Source organism: Giraffa tippelskirchi, chromosome 3, assembly GCF_054371585.1.
Source record: "Giraffa tippelskirchi isolate mGirTip1 chromosome 3, T2T-mGirTip1v1.2.pri, whole genome shotgun sequence".
Lineage (NCBI taxonomy): Eukaryota > Metazoa > Chordata > Mammalia > Artiodactyla > Giraffidae > Giraffa > Giraffa tippelskirchi.
The window spans coordinates 7,141,053-7,157,908 of NC_137277.1; the positions used below are offsets into that span (position 1 = coordinate 7,141,053).

General features: G+C 45.4%; 1 non-coding gene across 1 annotated transcript; it reads right to left on the minus strand.

The window, feature by feature from the left end:
* Positions 1–16,297: 16,297 nt before the first annotated feature.
* LOC145543912 (U6 spliceosomal RNA) lies at positions 16,298–16,400 on the minus strand. Its single transcript, XR_014081157.1, has one exon. It is a non-coding gene; the product is annotated as a U6 spliceosomal RNA (small nuclear RNA).
* Positions 16,401–16,856: the final 456 nt, after the last annotated feature.

Below are 16,856 nucleotides of genomic sequence, written 5' to 3' on the forward strand. Positions count from 1 at the left end.
GGGGTCCCGCGAGAACTTGCGCGCGCGGCCCCGCCCCGCCCCGCCCCACCCCCGCGAGACTTCCCCGGGCGGAAAAGGCCCAGAGCGCAAGCGCGCCACCCGCGCCAGGCCCTCGCAGGTAGACCCGCGACGGGCCGGGGCGCAGGCGCCGAGCCGCCCCGCAGCAGGTGGCTCCGGCCGGGCTCCAGCCCACGGGTGATTGTAACCCTTTCGGTGCCAGAGCGGGTAAATTAGCTCTCACTCGGAGAAACGGCTCTCTCCGCGTCCTGATCGCTTCCCTTCCCCTTCCACCAAACCGAGGCAGTCTGGCTGGCAGTGGGTGGGGAGGTGAGGAGGGCGGACTGTCCAGCGTGAAGCCCTCCAAATAGAGGACCAGGTCTTGAAATATTTGAGAATTTGGTCCAAACTCTCCAACATGCTTGGGCTTCCTTGGTGGCTCAGCTGGTAAAGAATCCGCCCACAATGCTGGAGACCTGGGCTCGATCCCTGGGTTGGGAAGATCCCCTGGAGAAGGGAAAGGCTACCCACTCCAGTATTCTGGCCTGGAGAATCCCATGGACTGTATTGTCCATGGGGTCGCAAAGAGTCGGACACGACTGAGGGACTTGCACTTCACATCAAACTCTGCAGTATGAGATGAATTATTCGTTCATCCGTTGAATCAAGTGCTTAATACATGCTAAGCACTGTGCTAACTATAGAAGGTACAACAATGAACAGAAACCCTGGCCCTCAAGGAATTCAGGGTCTAGAGGAGTGGAAGAAAGAGAAACAAATAATACCACAAATACTGTTAGAATTATTTGGAGTAACGCTGAGGAAGCTAAAAAGATGGGAGAGAGGGGTCGCTACTTTGCCCATGTCAGAAAAGCCTTCCTAGAGAAGGTGATGTCTGAGCCGAGTCTTGCAGGATGTGTAGGAGTTCACCAGAGAAGCCAGGGTAAGGGCATTCCAGGCAAAGGGAACAGCATGCACGTACAAAGGAACGGAGGCCTGAGAGTCGTGTTCTGTGCAATGCTATGGAGTTCAATTCATAACCGGGGAGTGGCAGAAGATGAGGCTTGGAGGAGTTACTCTTATTTTTCAGTTCCAAAAGCTCTTTGCAGTTAAGGAAGAGAACAGAGCATCCAATGGTAATGTGCTTCCTGGAAGCCAACAAAATAGCTAGAGGTGAGAATAACCAAACATCTGATTCTATAGAGAAAATTAAGCCTGCTGAAATGAAAAGAATGAATTGTTCTTTCACTTAGTATTTGTTGAGCATCAGCTGCATGCCAGGCACTATGCAGAGTGATAGAGGAACCCAACAAAGCCTCTGCTTTCAGCAATTTGTCTTCTAGAAGAGAGTTGCCTAGCTTGCAAGGCAAAACAGTTGGTCCTGAGGGCCACTGAACTACATACAGGACTGCAGAGGAGGGAGCCAGTTCCTTGGTGCTTAGTTAGTCAGGGAGGACTTGGTGTTTGAACTGCAACATGAAAGCAAGGAGGAAAGAGTGATGAAATCAGCCAGTATTTCAGATTGACCAGAGTTTAGGATTTAGGGGGAGGAGAATGAGAAGCAAGGCCAAGATGTACAGGTTAGGCTTCACTGACAAGTAACAACCTCTGAAGGTTTTTAAGCAGATGTCTGACACGAAAACAACAAGAGGTATCTATTTACCGCCTGACTTGTACTAAAGTCATAGTGTTTCTACTGTGTGTAATATCCCATTTCACAAACTGGGAAATTGAGGCTTAAAGAGGTTTCCTCACCCAAGGAAACCCAAATACTGTAGATCTGAGATTGGAACCTAGACCTGTCTTGTTGTAAAACCCATCTTTCTCCCCAACTTTGAAACTGTTCTAGCATGGTGTCAGGAAAAAAAATAGAAATTAAAGGGAAGGACTTAGTTGCGAAGCAGAGAGGAGGAGGAAGTGAGGGAAGAGTTGCTGTTCTTTGTTTTGAGTGGGCAGGGAAATTTGCCAGTCAGAGGAGGAGCTGACCGGACAGGAGATGGGGGTCATGGGGCTGACTTGGGGGGTAGGGCATGTACTGGGAAGGGGCGGGTAGAAAGGTACTGATACCCCACCTGGGAAGGGTAGAGTTCATCACTCTGAGAAATATGCAGGTAGAAATAACCAGTACATTGTCCAAAAGCTCCATTCATTCATTCTTGCTGTCTACAACTGAGCCTCTACTCTGGAGATAGCAAGATAATCTGTCACAGAGCTCACAGTCTGAAGGGGAAGATACACCGCTGAGAATGTAACACTCAGGATGGGAAGCTTTGGGACATAGAGCAGGGGACCTGATCTAGTCCAGGACCAGGGAAGACAGAGGATGGAGGTTTCAACTCAGACTGTGGTTAGCCTGAGAGGAAAAGATTGCTCCAGGAGAGGGCACAGCATGTGCAACGCGCAGACATTAAGAAAGAACTCCAGGAAGCCATTTACACCTGGGATGAAGAAGAATGCGGCTCGTGGGTGAAGCATCTGGAGAGGGGAATACTGGGACTTTCCAGCACTGCTAAAAACTAGGGACTGGAAGGACTTCCCTGGTTGTCCAATGGTTAGAACTCGGAGCTTCCACTGCAGGGGGCACAGGTTCGATCCCTGGTCGGAGAACTAAGATCCCAGCTGCCGCTTGATTCTATGGGATGTTGAAGCACTGGGTGCACCTTGGTCATCTTTTCATCTTCAAAATACATTCTCACTCTAGCTGCAGAGTGAAAAACCCGTTGGAACTAAGTGATTCATCATCTACAAGACAGTGTCCTGAGACCTGTGGATCTGGTCCCTGCCTGCCAGCCTCACTCTCTCAGTCTCCAGCCAACATACACTCTACCAATATTAAACCACTGTAGTTTCCGGAAGATGCCATGATGTTTTGAGTGTCTGTATCTTTGCATTTGTAGGTTCCTCTACTCAGTTGGTCTTCTCCCCTTTCTTCAGGCCCCAAAGTCAGTTTTAGGGTTTCTTCCTCAAAAATCCCGCTGGATCACCAATCTCACTCCAGCATAATGGTCTGTTCACTTCTCTGCCCTCCCCATCTACCACCAAAGGCTCTACAAGCTCCCAAACAGGACCACACCTTCTTCTCACATTTGTATTCCCAGTCTGCAGCACAGTGCGTGGCATGAATTAATGGATGGATGGAGGGATGGATGAATAAATACCGGAGGTAAAGTGGAGATAAACATGTGCCTGCCTTTCTGAGCAATGTGATATTTGAAGCTCAGGAAGTGGGTGAGATCTCAGAAGAGACTAGATACTTAGCAGAACAGAACAACAACAACAAAAAAAATGCGTTTCTTTTTAAAAATGATAAAACAGACTCTGATTATGTCTTTGCAAAAATATATGCCTATGGACCAGATTTGGAAGGGAACACTTTTAAATAATTTAAGTAATTGTGCTGAAATGAAGCTATTGTGGATGACAAAAACAAAACTTCAACATTTGTTGCACTGTCTCTTCGATTAAAAACCCCTCTCTGCCGACAGACTCAGAAACTTGAGAGAATGCTGTCCAAGATCATTCCATGCAGAGGAAAAATCCACACCAGAGGCAGTAATAGGTAGAATACGTGTTCAATAGTAAAAAGAAATTGGAACAAGAGGTGCAAGGCACACCCTGGTGTGAAAAGCTGTTGAAACTGTAGCAAAACTTGCTAATTACAAATTAGCCACATCAGTCGCTTTGGAATGCACAAATTAATCACCAAAACGTCCCTCTTTTCAGTTAGGGGGTGGTTTGCGGTTATTTTTTTAGTCGTCGGAAACGATTTCTCATTTTGGTTTCTGTGAGTTATCGTGCTGCCCCCTGCCGGTCATAAATGGACACTGCCCCGGCACTGCTTTAACCCTGGAAGCCCATTGCAGGTACTTCCTCTGAGCCCACTTTTCTGAGTTTCTCTTAACAACCAGTGAAAACCAAGATGGATCATTGAAGTTCTACTCCTACCTGCTCCATTGATCTTGGAAGTTCTCATCTTAGAATTTCCTCTGTTCTAGTTGTGAGCCTTTTCATACTGAAAAGGCTCTTGGACTTCAAGGAGATCAAACCAGTCAATCCTAAAGGAAATCAATCCTGAATATTCATTAGAAGGACTGATGCTGAAGCTGAAGTTCCAGTACTTTGGCCACTTGATGGAAAGAGCTGACTCATTCGAAAAGACCCTGATGCTGGGAAAGATTGAAGGCAGCGGAAGGGGGTAACAGATGGTTGGATGGCATCACCAACTCGATGGACATGAGTTTAAGCAAGCTCCGGGAGATGGTGAAGAACAGGGAAGCCTGGCGTGCTGCAGTCCATGGGGTCGCAAAGAGTTGGACATTACTGAGCAACAGAACAACAACAGTTGTGAGCCAAGGCTGCATACACTCCTCTCGGGCTTGGAGGGTGGCCTCTGATGTTGAGCCTGCCACCGGGACCCCAAGTCCTGTCACTTCCCTTCCTCAACCTCCTGACTTCGTGTCCATCACCCTAGCTGGTCCAAACACTACCATCCTTCCCGAGGGGACTGATTGATCATCCTACCCCTTCCAAGTCACTATCTACACTGCAGCCAGAATGGACTCTCTGAAATACAAATTGAATCAGGTGGTCACAGCATGGTACTTAGCATGCCCCAAATGGCCCTCTTGGCTGGCCCCTGCCAGCAACTCTGGCCTCAGCCCTTTCAACTCTTCTGTCTTTTCTCTTCTGGATGACTTGCAGCTTCCTGAATGACTCTACAATTCTCTTACCTCCAAGGTTTTAGCATACTGCCCCTTTGGGCTGGAATGCCTTCTCTCCCTGCCTTCCCCGCCATTACCCAGCTCCTGTCTGTCTTCCAAATCTCAAGTCAGGGCCACCTCCACCAGGGAGCCTTCCATGAAGCTCTGGTCCCTCCAGTGGGTTCTGATAGCACCCTTGGCAACTCCATCATTCCTGTTTTTCATAAGACCATATGTGAGCCATCTATTGATACTTACTTGTCCTTCTCCCCCTTAGGCCAGAGTTCCTGATCTCTGTGTGGATGAAAAATATTGTCTGCCTTACCAGTAAACAAAGGATATTGCAGCCATCAAACCATCAATACAGTACAGTACAATACAGTACAGGGTGAACCCTGGGGGATGGAGACAAAGGGGCTGCCCACTGCCAAACCCTCAGTGCCTGCACTCACCCCCACCTTCAGGGCACCTTGAGGGGATTTAGGATGGAGAAAAGCAGGATACTGACCCCAGAGAGCTGAGGTGCATTTCAAAGGAATGATTTCAGTGAGCCCAGACTCTTGCATCTTCCCATTCATAGAAAAGCGCTAAATTTCTTAATGGGAGATATCTGGCTTTCTTTAATTAACAGGAATCTCTTTGATGTTCTAAACACCTGGTCTTTGCTGCAAAAACTCCTATATATCCTGGGTGCCTGTTTGCCTGTTTGGAGCCAAGTCCTGTCTTCTGCCTCTAGATCAAACAGCAAGTTTTTTAAACGGACAAAGGGTTAGTCGCTCAGTCAAATCCGGCTCTTTACCACCCCACGGACCGTAGCCCTCCAGGCTCCTCTGTCCATGGAATTCTCCAGGCAAGAATGCTGCAATGGGTTGCCATTTCCTTCTCCAGGTGATCTTCCCCACCCAGGGATCAAACCCACGTCTCCTACATTGCAGACCATTTCTTTACCGTCTGAGCCACCAGGGAAGCGCTAAGATGGAGAAAAGGGCCAACAATTCTTCTCTAATGTAGCAGGGCTCACATTTTAATACACAAGAGAATTGCTTGGAGACCTGTTTAAAATGTAAGCTCCAGTGACCCAGAGATAGTCAACTCCTTAGGTCTGGGAAGGGCTCAGAAATATGCATTTTAAATCAGCAGCTGCAGGTATGTTCTTAGGCTGGTCGTCTTTGGAGCAGACTTTGAGAGAGACGATGGTTACTGAATAATTGAGCCGTGGGATTCTGGGGTCTTCCCACCCCAGTATCCTAGATTACAGGAATCGGGGTGTGAGTTGCCACGGGCAGGAGAGAACTTGAGACTCTTCCCCCAGTGCCCTCGCCTGGGTCTTAAGCTGCCTGAGGCTGTGAAATGCCAGTAAAGCCCTTCGGTGTGGTCAAGGTCTTGGGCGGGTAGCACTTCTTAGCACCACATTGTAAATAAATTAAAAATAAAAGCTCAGATAAGCAAATGGACTCTGATCCTCAGAGCTCTCCGTAGGATGCCAGAGTCAAGTTCGAGGAGGCTGGCCCTTCTCTGCCGCTTCTGTTTCAGCTTCCCTGTGACTCTGATTACAATACATTCTGTTCAATAAGGCTGCTGCTGCTGCTGCTAAGTCGCTTCAGTCGTGTCCGACTCTGTGCGACCCCATAGACGGCAGCCCACCAGGCTCCCCCGTCCCTGGGATTCTCCAGGCAAGAACACTGGAGTGGGTTGCCATTTCCTTCTCCAATGCATGAAAGTGAAAAGTGAAAGTGAAGCCGCTCAGTCGTGTCCGACTCCTAGTGACCCCATAAACTGCAGCCTACCAGGCTCCTCCGTCCATGGGATTTTCCAGGCAAGAGTACTGGAGTGGGTTGCCATTGCCTTCTCTGGTTCAATGAGGACAGGAAGTCAATTCCATTTTGGCCTGAGCTAAATTGCAAGCGATGTATCCAAAGGGTGGAAATTTCCCCACCGTTTCTATGCCTGCGAGAAAGACGTATTAGCACTTTTAATACTAGGAAGTTCCTCCGATATTGGTTTTAATTATATTTTTGAAAAATAAATATTCTACATAGGAGACTCTTCCTCTTCTTCTCCCTTAAACTTTCCCGTTTCAAAAAATTTATTTGAGCCTCTGATGTCCTTTTGTTTTTTAATTTTTTTTTATTTTTAGAAACTAAGTTTTCATTAGACAAGTTACCTGCACTTCCTTACACCCCATTGTCCCTCTTTCCCCCTCAGTTCTTTTGCTAATCTCCTCCCCCAGACTTGCACCCACAATCTCTATCCATACAATAGACAAGTATTACACAAATTCATCCTCCCAGGAAATGTGAAAATACTATATTTAAGACTCTGGCAGGGGGACTTCCCTGGTGGCCCAGTGACTGGGGCTCTGCACTCCCAGTCCAGGGGGCCTGGGTTCGTTCCCTGGTCAGGGAACTGGATCCCACATGCCGCAACTGGGAGGTCAAGTACTGCAACTAAAGACCCCACCTGCCACAGCTAAGATCAAAGGTCCTGTGTGTCGCACCTAGGACCTGACACAGCCAAATGAGTGAATGTTTATTAAAAAAACAGTAAACTTAAAAAAAAAAAAGACTAGCTGGCAGGCGCTGAGCGCTAATTTGAGGCCAAGAAAAGTCTAAGGCTTTTTGTACGTTATTTCACTTAGTCCCCACAGTAACCAGACATGGTAGATATTGCGACTATGCCCATTTTATGGAAGGGGAAATTAAGGGTTTCCATACGGAGGGGATAGTCAGCTGTGTCCAATATTGCTATAGAGGATGGGCAAGGTGAAGACGGAGAGTCAACCATTGAATTTGGAGAGATGGAGATTGTGGGTGACATTGACAAGAACATTTTCGATGGCTGGTGGGGTGAGAGCCTGGGGGAGGAGATTAGAGAAAGAATTGGAGGGAAAGAGGGACAATGGGGTGTAAGGAAGTGCAGGCAGCAAGTACAGGTAACTCTTTGTAAGAGTTTTGTTATAAAGCAGAGCAAAGAGTAGAATTTGGGGAACCCTCTTAACCTGTTGGAGAAGGAAATGGCAACCCACTCCAGTATTCTTGCCTGGAGAATCCCAGGGACGGGGGAGCCTGGTGGGCTGCTGTCTATGGGGTCACACAGAGTCGGACACGACTGAAGCAACTTGGCAGCAGCAGCAGCTTACCCTGTTGGTAGAAATGTAAATTGGCGCTTCCACTATGGAAAACAGTATGGAGGTTCCTCAAAAAATTAAAAATAGGGTTGCCATATGATCCAGCAAGCCCACTCTTGGGATTATATATCCAGAGAAAACCATAATTCAAAAAGACACATGCATTCCTCTGTTCATAGCAACACTATTTACAATAGACAAAGCATGGAAACAGCCTTAATGTCCACTGACAGGTGAGTGGGTAAAGAAGATGTGGTACATGTATACAATATACTGTATGATATATTCAGTGGAAGGACTGATGTTGAAGCTGAAGCTTCAATTCCCTGGCTACCTGACGCCAGGAGCCGACTCAATGGAAAAGACTCTGCGATACAAATATACATATATATACATACATACATGTATGTAAGTAGCTTCAGCCATGTCTGACTCTTTGCGATCTTATGGACTGTAGCCCACTAGGCTTCTCTGTCCATGGGATTCTCCAGGCAAGAATACTGGAGTGGGTTCCCATGCCCTCCTCCAGGGGATCTTCCTGACCCAGGGATTGAGCTTGCGTCTCTTACATATCCTGCATTGGTAGGCGGGTTCTTTACCCATGAGCCACCTGGGAAGCCTATATGTATATATATGTATATATATCTATATATATATACATACATACATGTAAACACACACATATATATAATTGGATCACTTTGCTGTATAGCAGAAATTAACATAATAATTATAAATCAATTATACTTCAGTAAAATAAATTTTTTAAAAAATGAGTGGGATTTGGATGGCCAAGGAAGGGACTTTAAACATGGGACCTATTAGGGCATGTGTGCTGAAGGGAATTACCTAGTAGAGAGGGAAACTTCAGGACAGGGAGAGAAAAGGGAATTGAGGAGCAAAGTCCTTGCAATTCATCCAGCCTCGTGGACGGGCAGCCGCATAAGTGAAAACAGATGTGGGTCAGTGGGTGTCAGTGGCGGCGGACAGGGGCAGTCTTCGTACTGACGGCTCCTCTTTTCTCAGTTAGATGCGGGAGGTCACTACCCGAGTGCGGGAGGTTTGTTTGGATTAGAAGGTATAACACTGAATCTTTGGACTGTGGGGGTTCAAGTGAATTTGGAAACCCTGCGGGTGGTGCTAAGATCCCACTCAGATTTATGACTGTAAACTTAAAAGAGGCCTCTCCACCTGGTTGTCTGTTTTAACCAGTTACATTCAGCTGCCTGGTTGCAGACACAGGGCAGGTGAAGAGCCTGATTTTGCCAGATTGGGATTTGCCAGGCCAGTACCACCAAAGGACGGTGTTGAGGGTGCATGCAAGGTACCAGATAAACTGGGGGGCTTGCAGTCTAAGCCAGGCAAGAAAGAAAGGGGGAAGGGGAGTATGTTTGTTGGGGACCGAGTTCAGTTTGGGAAGATAAGAAAGTTCTGGGGAGGGATGGTGATGATGTTTGCAGAAAGACATGAATGTCCTTAATGCTACTGAACTGTACATTTTAAATGGTTAAAATGATAAATTTTATGTTATAGATATGTTACCACAATAAAATTAAAATAAAAAAATGTTGAATATCCCCGGCAGTCCAGTGGTTAGGACTTGGCATTTTCACTTGCTGTGGCCAGGGTTCCACTCTTGGTTGAAAAACTAAGATCCTGTAAGCTGTGTGGTGCAGCCAAAACAAAAAAAAAAATACTGTCTTGATCAGTCAGTTCAGTTCAGTGGCTCAGTTGTGTCTGACTCTGTGACTGCATGGACTGCAGCATGCCAGGCTTCCCTGTCCATCACCAACTCCCAGAGCTTGCTCAAACTCATGTCCATTGAGTGAGTGATGCCATCCAACCATCTTGTCCTCTGTCATCCCCTTCTCCCACCCTCAATCTTTCCCAGCATCAGGGTCTTTTGCAATGAGTCAGTTCTTTGGTGGCCAAAGTACTGGAGCTTCAGCTTCAGCATCAGTCCTTCCAATAAATATTCAGGACTGATTTCCTTTAGGATGAACTGGTTGGATCTTCTTTCAGTCCAAGAGACTCTCAAGAGTCTTCTCCAACACCACAGTTCAAAAGCATCAATTTTTCGGAGCTCAACTTTCTTCATAGTCCAACTCTCACATCCATACATCACTACTGGAAAAACCATAGCTTTGACTAGATGGATCTTTGTTGGCAGAGTAATGTCTCTGCTTTTTAATATGCTGTCTAGGTTGGTCATAACTTTCCTTCCAAGGAGCAAGCATCTTTTAATTTCATGGCTGCAATCACCATCTTCAGTGATTTTGGAGCCCAAGGAAATAAAGTCTGCCACTGTTTCCATTGTTTCCCCATCTATTTGCCATGGAGTGATGGGACCAGATGACATGATCTTAGTTTTCTGAATGTTGAGTTTTAAGCCAACTTTTTCACTCTCCTCTTTCACTTTCATTAAGAGGCTCTTTAGTCCTTCCTTGCTTTCTGCCATAAGGGTAGTGTAATCTGCATATCTGAGGTTATTGATATTTTTCCCGGCAATCTTGATTCCAGCTTGTGCTTCTTCCAGCCCAGCATGTCTCATGATGTACTCTGCATGTAAGTTAAATAAGCAGGGTGACAATATACAGCCTTGACGTACTCCTTTCCCAATTTGGAACCAGTCTGTTGTTCCATGTCCAGTTCTAACTGTTGCTTCCTGACCTGCATACAGATTTCTCAAGAGACCAGTCAGGTGGTCTAGTATTCCCATCTCTTTAAGAGTGACTTTCACTCACCACTATAAGGTGAGAGAGGTGCTTCCAGCGCTAGTCTTTCTGTGACTGTAATCTCCGATAGGTGAGATCACCTGTTTGCGACAATTTCCTCCTTGAGGAAAAAAATAGGGAAAATAGGGGCTTCCCCGGTGGTCCAGTGGTTGGGACTCAGCTCTTCCACTGCAGGGAGTGCCGATTTGATCCCTGGTTGGGGGACTAGGATCCTCCATGCCTCATAGCATGGCAAAAAGAAAAAAATTAAAAATATATTTTAAAAATGAGGAAAATAATACCTCACCAAACAGTTGTCATGAAAACGAAACAAAATAAGATAATGCGTCATCAAAGTGATGCAAAATGTTTCTGAGTCATAAACTTTTAGGCACACATCCAGTTTTCCCTGTGTGCATTTTAGCGATCTCATACGGATGCACTTCCCGTCGTTATAAAAAACATATTGGGCCTTATCTCTTAGCTATTTTTTCCTGAGTGGACACACCTATACTCCCAACCCTCAGATGATCTCAACATATATTGTAGATGATCACCATTATTTTTCCTATAAAGTCTTAATGTCCCTCCAGAAAGAAAACGTTCACAGCCACTCTGTGTCCAGGCAGGTTGCACCCCTGGCAGGTGGACAAGTGTCTCATTCCAACACAGGGTGATCACTGCCATGGCCGGGAGGTTGGGCACATTTAAACATATTCAGAGTTCCCATGTTTTACTTGAAAGAGTTGTTGTTTAGTCCCTCAGTCATGTATGACTCTTCTAAGACGCCATGGACTTCTAAGACGCCCACCAAGGTCCTCTGTCCATGAGATTTTCCAGGCAAGAATCCTGAAGTTGGTTGCCATTTTCTTCTCCAGGGTATCATCCCCACCCAGGGATTGAACCTGTGTCTCCTGCATTGCAGGAGGATTCTTTACCACTGAGCCACCAGGGAAGCCCTATGTGAAAGCATTCATCATGGTTTTGATTAGCAAGTGGAATGACTTGCTCATGTTCTCAGCCCTACTTGTCATCATCAACCACAGGGCAGTTAGTGAGGCTTCTGTTGCCACAAGGAGTCCAAGATCTCCAGGGTGATTATTTTGTAGGTGGAAAATTGGGCGATCCCCGTGGTCACCACTAGAGGTCACTCTAGGGAAGCGCTACCTTGAGGTTGCAGAACTCACCGCAAAGGAATGCTGGCGTTTGGCTCCAAAAATGGATTCGACCTTGCTTCTGTTGGGACTCGCTGCTCCCGAGTGCCAGGAAATGCTGTTTGCCAGGTCCCAACGATGAAACGTGGAGGAAATATCCAGTTGCACCCTTTGCAATGGAAACCCCAATTCCCTGGAACCCGAACAGAAATCAAGAAGGAACAAGACTACCCACCCCCTCGCTGTCCCTAACCTCTAAATCTTTAACCACACGTTTCCATTCTTTGTGGTTACGGGAGAAGACAAGTCATATTTCCCCGTTTACTGGATAAACCCCAACGCTACATTTTCCCTGCCTTCTCCTGTGAAACATGTTTCGTCTCTGCTAGCCTATTCTTTTGGTTTTATGACCAAAGTGCAGAGTGTTATGGAATTTATTCTCATTTTCTCAAACTTTTTCAGATTCCCATAGGTCAGCAGCCAGGTTTCTGGTGTCCTCCCATCTGGCAAGGATCCTCAGTGTCTGAACATTTTATCTTGGGAGCCTCAATGAAATAATGTGTGGAGTGTGTTTAAGTCAGAGCCTAGTCCTCAGTAAGCTCTCAAGAAAAGTGAGCTTGTGATAATTATTACTGTTATTATGGGACTTGGACTATGACATTAAGATAATTGTCAAGACTAAGGGAAACAAGACTGGTTGCAGGAACTCAATGGCGTCTCAAGGCCCCTCCCAAGGTGGCCAGACAACTTAAACCAGATTGTCCCCAGGAACAATTCTCCTTGGGCAGTTTAGCTATAGACGCCATTTATTGCCCGTGTTTTATATGACCATGTAGCTGAGGGTTTAATTGGCAGCTAGCAGAATGTCAACTCCATTACTCCTTTAACCCTTGCTGTTGTTGTTCAGTTGCTAAGTTGTGTCCGACTCCTTGCGACCCCATGGAGTGTAGCATGGACATGTGTACATGTGTATCATGGGGTCCATGGACAGCTCCCCTGTCTTCCACTATCTTCTGGAGTTTACTCAAATTCATGTCCATTGAGTCAGTGGTGCTAACTGTCTCATCCTCTGTCACCCCCTTCTCCTTTTGCCTTCAATCTTTTCCAACATCAGAGTCTTTTCCAATGAGTTGACTCTTTGCATTGGGTGGCCAAAGTATTGAAGCTTCAGCTTCAGCAACACCCCTTCCAATGAGTATTCAGGGTTGATTTCCTTTAGGATTGATTGGTTTGATCTCCTTGCAGTCCAAGGGATTCTCAAGAATCTTCTCCAGCACTGCAGTTCAAAACCATCAATTCTTCAGCGTTCAGCCTTCTTTATGGTCCAACTCTCACATCTGTACATGACTGCTGGAAAAACTATATCTTTGACTATACAGACCTTTGTCGGCAAAGTGGTGAACCCTTTTTGTTAATAGCAATACAATTAGGAAGAGAATGAACTTGTCCTGAGTTCCAACTATGTTTCAGGGCTCTGTTTGAGGCACTTGGCCCAATTTATCTCATCTAACTAAACTTCAGGGTCCGCAGCCATAATACTGGTAGGATGTTGTAAGAAATAGTCGGTAATATACCTTTACTTGCTTGCTTTCCTTATTTTTAATAGATTTTTTTTGATGTGGACCATTTTACAAGTCTTTATTGAATGTGTTACAATATAGTTTCTGTTTTATGTTTCGGTTTTTTGGCTGCAAGGCATGTGGGGATCTCAGCACCACCCCCCCCAAGGAGGGATTGAACCCACACCCCTTGTATTGGAAGCAGAGCCTTAACCACTGGACCACCAGGGAAGTTCCTCTTTTTTTTTTTTTAATTATCTCTATTTTTGGCCCTGCAACTTTCAGGATCTTAGTTCCTCCACCAGATTTTAACTCTGGGCCCTTAGCAGTGAAAGCACCAAGTCCTAACCATTGGACCGCCAGGAACTTCTCAAGTCTACTTGCTTTCTTCCTAAGGCTTGTTTTAGTTGAAAACAGGATACGATTGCTTATACATCAATTATAATGCTTTTTATTTTTCAAATTCTCCCTTTTTCTCCTCCTTCTTCTACTTCTTTTTTGTCTATCTGAGTGTTTCATGAGACTTTACCCAGTCACAAAACCCCAGGAACTTTACTCAGGCCATCTCTGTTCTTCTGCTTCTGAGTTCCAAAATAATAAAGCAGCTTGTTTCACAGTCTTTCCAGAAGCCTTTTTAGGTCTAGGAATCAAACCCCATCCTTCAGTCTTTGGCTCGGCTCAAGATATCAAATCTCTACCCTCTCCCAAATTAACGTGAGCATTTGAACTTTAGGAAAATTAAATCTCCACAAGCATCATCATGAGTTCAGAGCAATATAAATACCAGGGCTGCCTACAGATCAGAAGGGAGTGTCATCTTCACTCGCTCTGAGATTTAGGAATGTCAGATGGGCAAAATCTTCTGCTTTATATAGCTGAGCTTATAGACATGCCGGCCTGAGACGAACCAGGCAAGCAGCTCCAAAGGTTTGAAGGATGCGTGGGAAGAGAAAAGTGGAGTAAAAGATGCTGTCAGAGGTCTTTCCTGATATTTTGAACCGAAAAAGTTCTGGCCTGGATTGGAGGCTGAGAAAAGAGAGCCCACAGTCACAGGAGTAAATGAGGGGTTGGAAATTGAATGTAAATGGAAGATGAAAGAACTTGGATGGGCTTTCATTTACTATTAACAAATAGTATTTATTTATTTGGCTGAGCTAGATCTTAATTGTGGCACTCGGGATCTTCAATCTTTGTTGCATCATGCAGAATCTTCAGCTGCAGCATGTGGGATCTATTTCCCTGATCAGGGATCGAACCCAGGCCCCTTGCACTGGGAATGTGGAGTCTTAGCCACTGGACCACCAGGGAAGTCCCTCAGTTAGTATTAAAGGGACAAAGGCTAATGAATGCTTCAAGTACATGGAAGATGATCACCACTGTTTTCCTTAATGACTGAATGCCAGATAAATACCAGCTTAGTGAATTCAGATTAGATCCAAGTGAAAACTTTCTGACATAAACTTAAGTACTGGAATGGGTTACTGAGGTCGCAAAATCTTTCAATTTGGTGATTCAGTACCCTTTTGTTTGACAGAAGATTGGAGGCAAGTGGGTGACCTCTTTTGGCTCCATATTTACGCACGGTTACCCTGTTACCAGTAGGGTAACAAATAACCCTGTTTATCTACTAAACAGGTGTGTCTTGGGACTTGAGCAGGTTTAAATTTCCCCACTGGATCCTGGATAAATATAAGATATGTGTATTTTACAAAATAGAAACTGGACTCCAGGAGGCCAGCAGGGAGAATGCAGGAAAGGACCCTTGGCTTCTAATCATTGTCTCCTCTAACCTGTCCTCCGGCCCCTCCAGCAGCTGAAGGCAAAACTATGTGACCCGGAGTATCCCTGTCGGGGAGGAGAGCAGAGGCCCTAAACCCTCAGGGAATGTCGGCAATGCGGGCTTGGCACACGGGGAATGTGGGGAATGAGTCGACAGTCCAGAGTTCAGATCTCACAGTTTGGCTTTGCCCTGCCCTGACAGCGTCTGCCAAACATGAGGGGCTCTGCTTGGGGAGCTGTGAATCCTGCTTCTGAATCATATTGCTTTTCTGAGCCCGTGGGTCTTATTATAGCTAAGAAGACTTCACCCAGTCTGGCTCAGGCTGCAGAGAACTAAATATGCTTTCAAAATACACCCTCACTTGGGGTCCAACACGAACACACAGGCAGCTGTCTTTACTACATCAATGTCTTCCTCCCTTCAAAACTCATTTCCCTCTGAAGTTGATTTTTTTAAAAAATGGAAGTATAGTTGATTTATGATGTTCTGTTAGTTTCAGGTGTAGAACAAAATGATTCATTTATATATATATATATATTTTTTTTGATTCTTTTCCCTTATAGATTATTACAAGATATTGAGTACAGTTCCTTGTGCTATACAGTAGGTCCTTGTTAGTTACCCTTTTTGTTTTTGGCATGTGAGAGCTTAGTTCCCTGACCAGGGATCGAACCTACTTCTCATCGGAAGTGTGGAGTCTTAAGCACTAGTCTGCCAGGGAAGTCCTATTTTATTTTTAGTAGTAGGTATCTGTTAATTCCAAATTCCTGATTTATCTCTTCCCCCTTTGGCAACCATAACTTTGATTTCTAAGTCTGTGAGCCTATTTCAAACTAATTTTTTCAATATTGAAAATTTCTGGGAAGATTCTCAGGAAACTAGTATATTAGTTGCCTCACGGAGGGGAACTGTGAGATGAGGGATGGGAGGAAGACGTAATTTTCCATCCTTTTTTGTTTCTTTTGAATTATTCATGTGCGTGAATAGGTATATTCCAAAATAAATATGATGATTTTTTTAACATAAGGTTTATAAAACTCTGTGTGGAATTTCACTTAACTCCTTTTTTATTTTCTTTTCTAAAAAATTTATTTATTTTTAATTGAAGGATAATTGCTTTACAATATTATGCTGTTTTCTGCCGTATGTCAGCGTGGATCAGCCATAGGTGTACATACATCCCCTCCCTCTCATATCCCGCCCCTTCCCACTCCTCTAGGTTGTTCCAGAGCCCCGGCTTGAGTTCCCTGAGTCATACAGAAATTCAAAACTATGGAACACTTTACAAATTTGTGTGTCATCCTTGCACAGGGGCCGTGCTAACATTCTCTGCTTCGTTCTGATTTTAGTATGTGGGCCGCCAAAGCACACCCCTTAACTCCTTTTCTTCCAAATCAGGTTTTCCCCTCCATCTTACTCAGCTCCCCATTTCACAAAGACCGCATCTGCCTTTGACTAAACACTCACCGTGGCCTAGACGTTGGGCCCAGCATCTTCTGTTCATGATCTCACTTTCTCATTTAACAAGCCAGGAAATTCCCTGGCGGTCCAGCGGTTGGGATTCCTTGCTCTCCCTGCCAAGGGCCCAGGTTCAGTCCCTGATGGGGGAACTAAAATCCCACAAGCTGCGTGGCATGAGCAGCCAAACAACAAACAAAAACACAAGTCAGTGAGAAGGTTCTCTAGTTACCCAAATCTACAGGTGAAGAAACTGAGGCTTCGAGAGAGAGGTCCCGTAGCCGGTAAGTATCAGGTCTGCTCTTCAAACATGGGTTTATTTGACTGGCCCCCAGCAAGAATCTGCCTGAAATGTGGGAGACCCGGG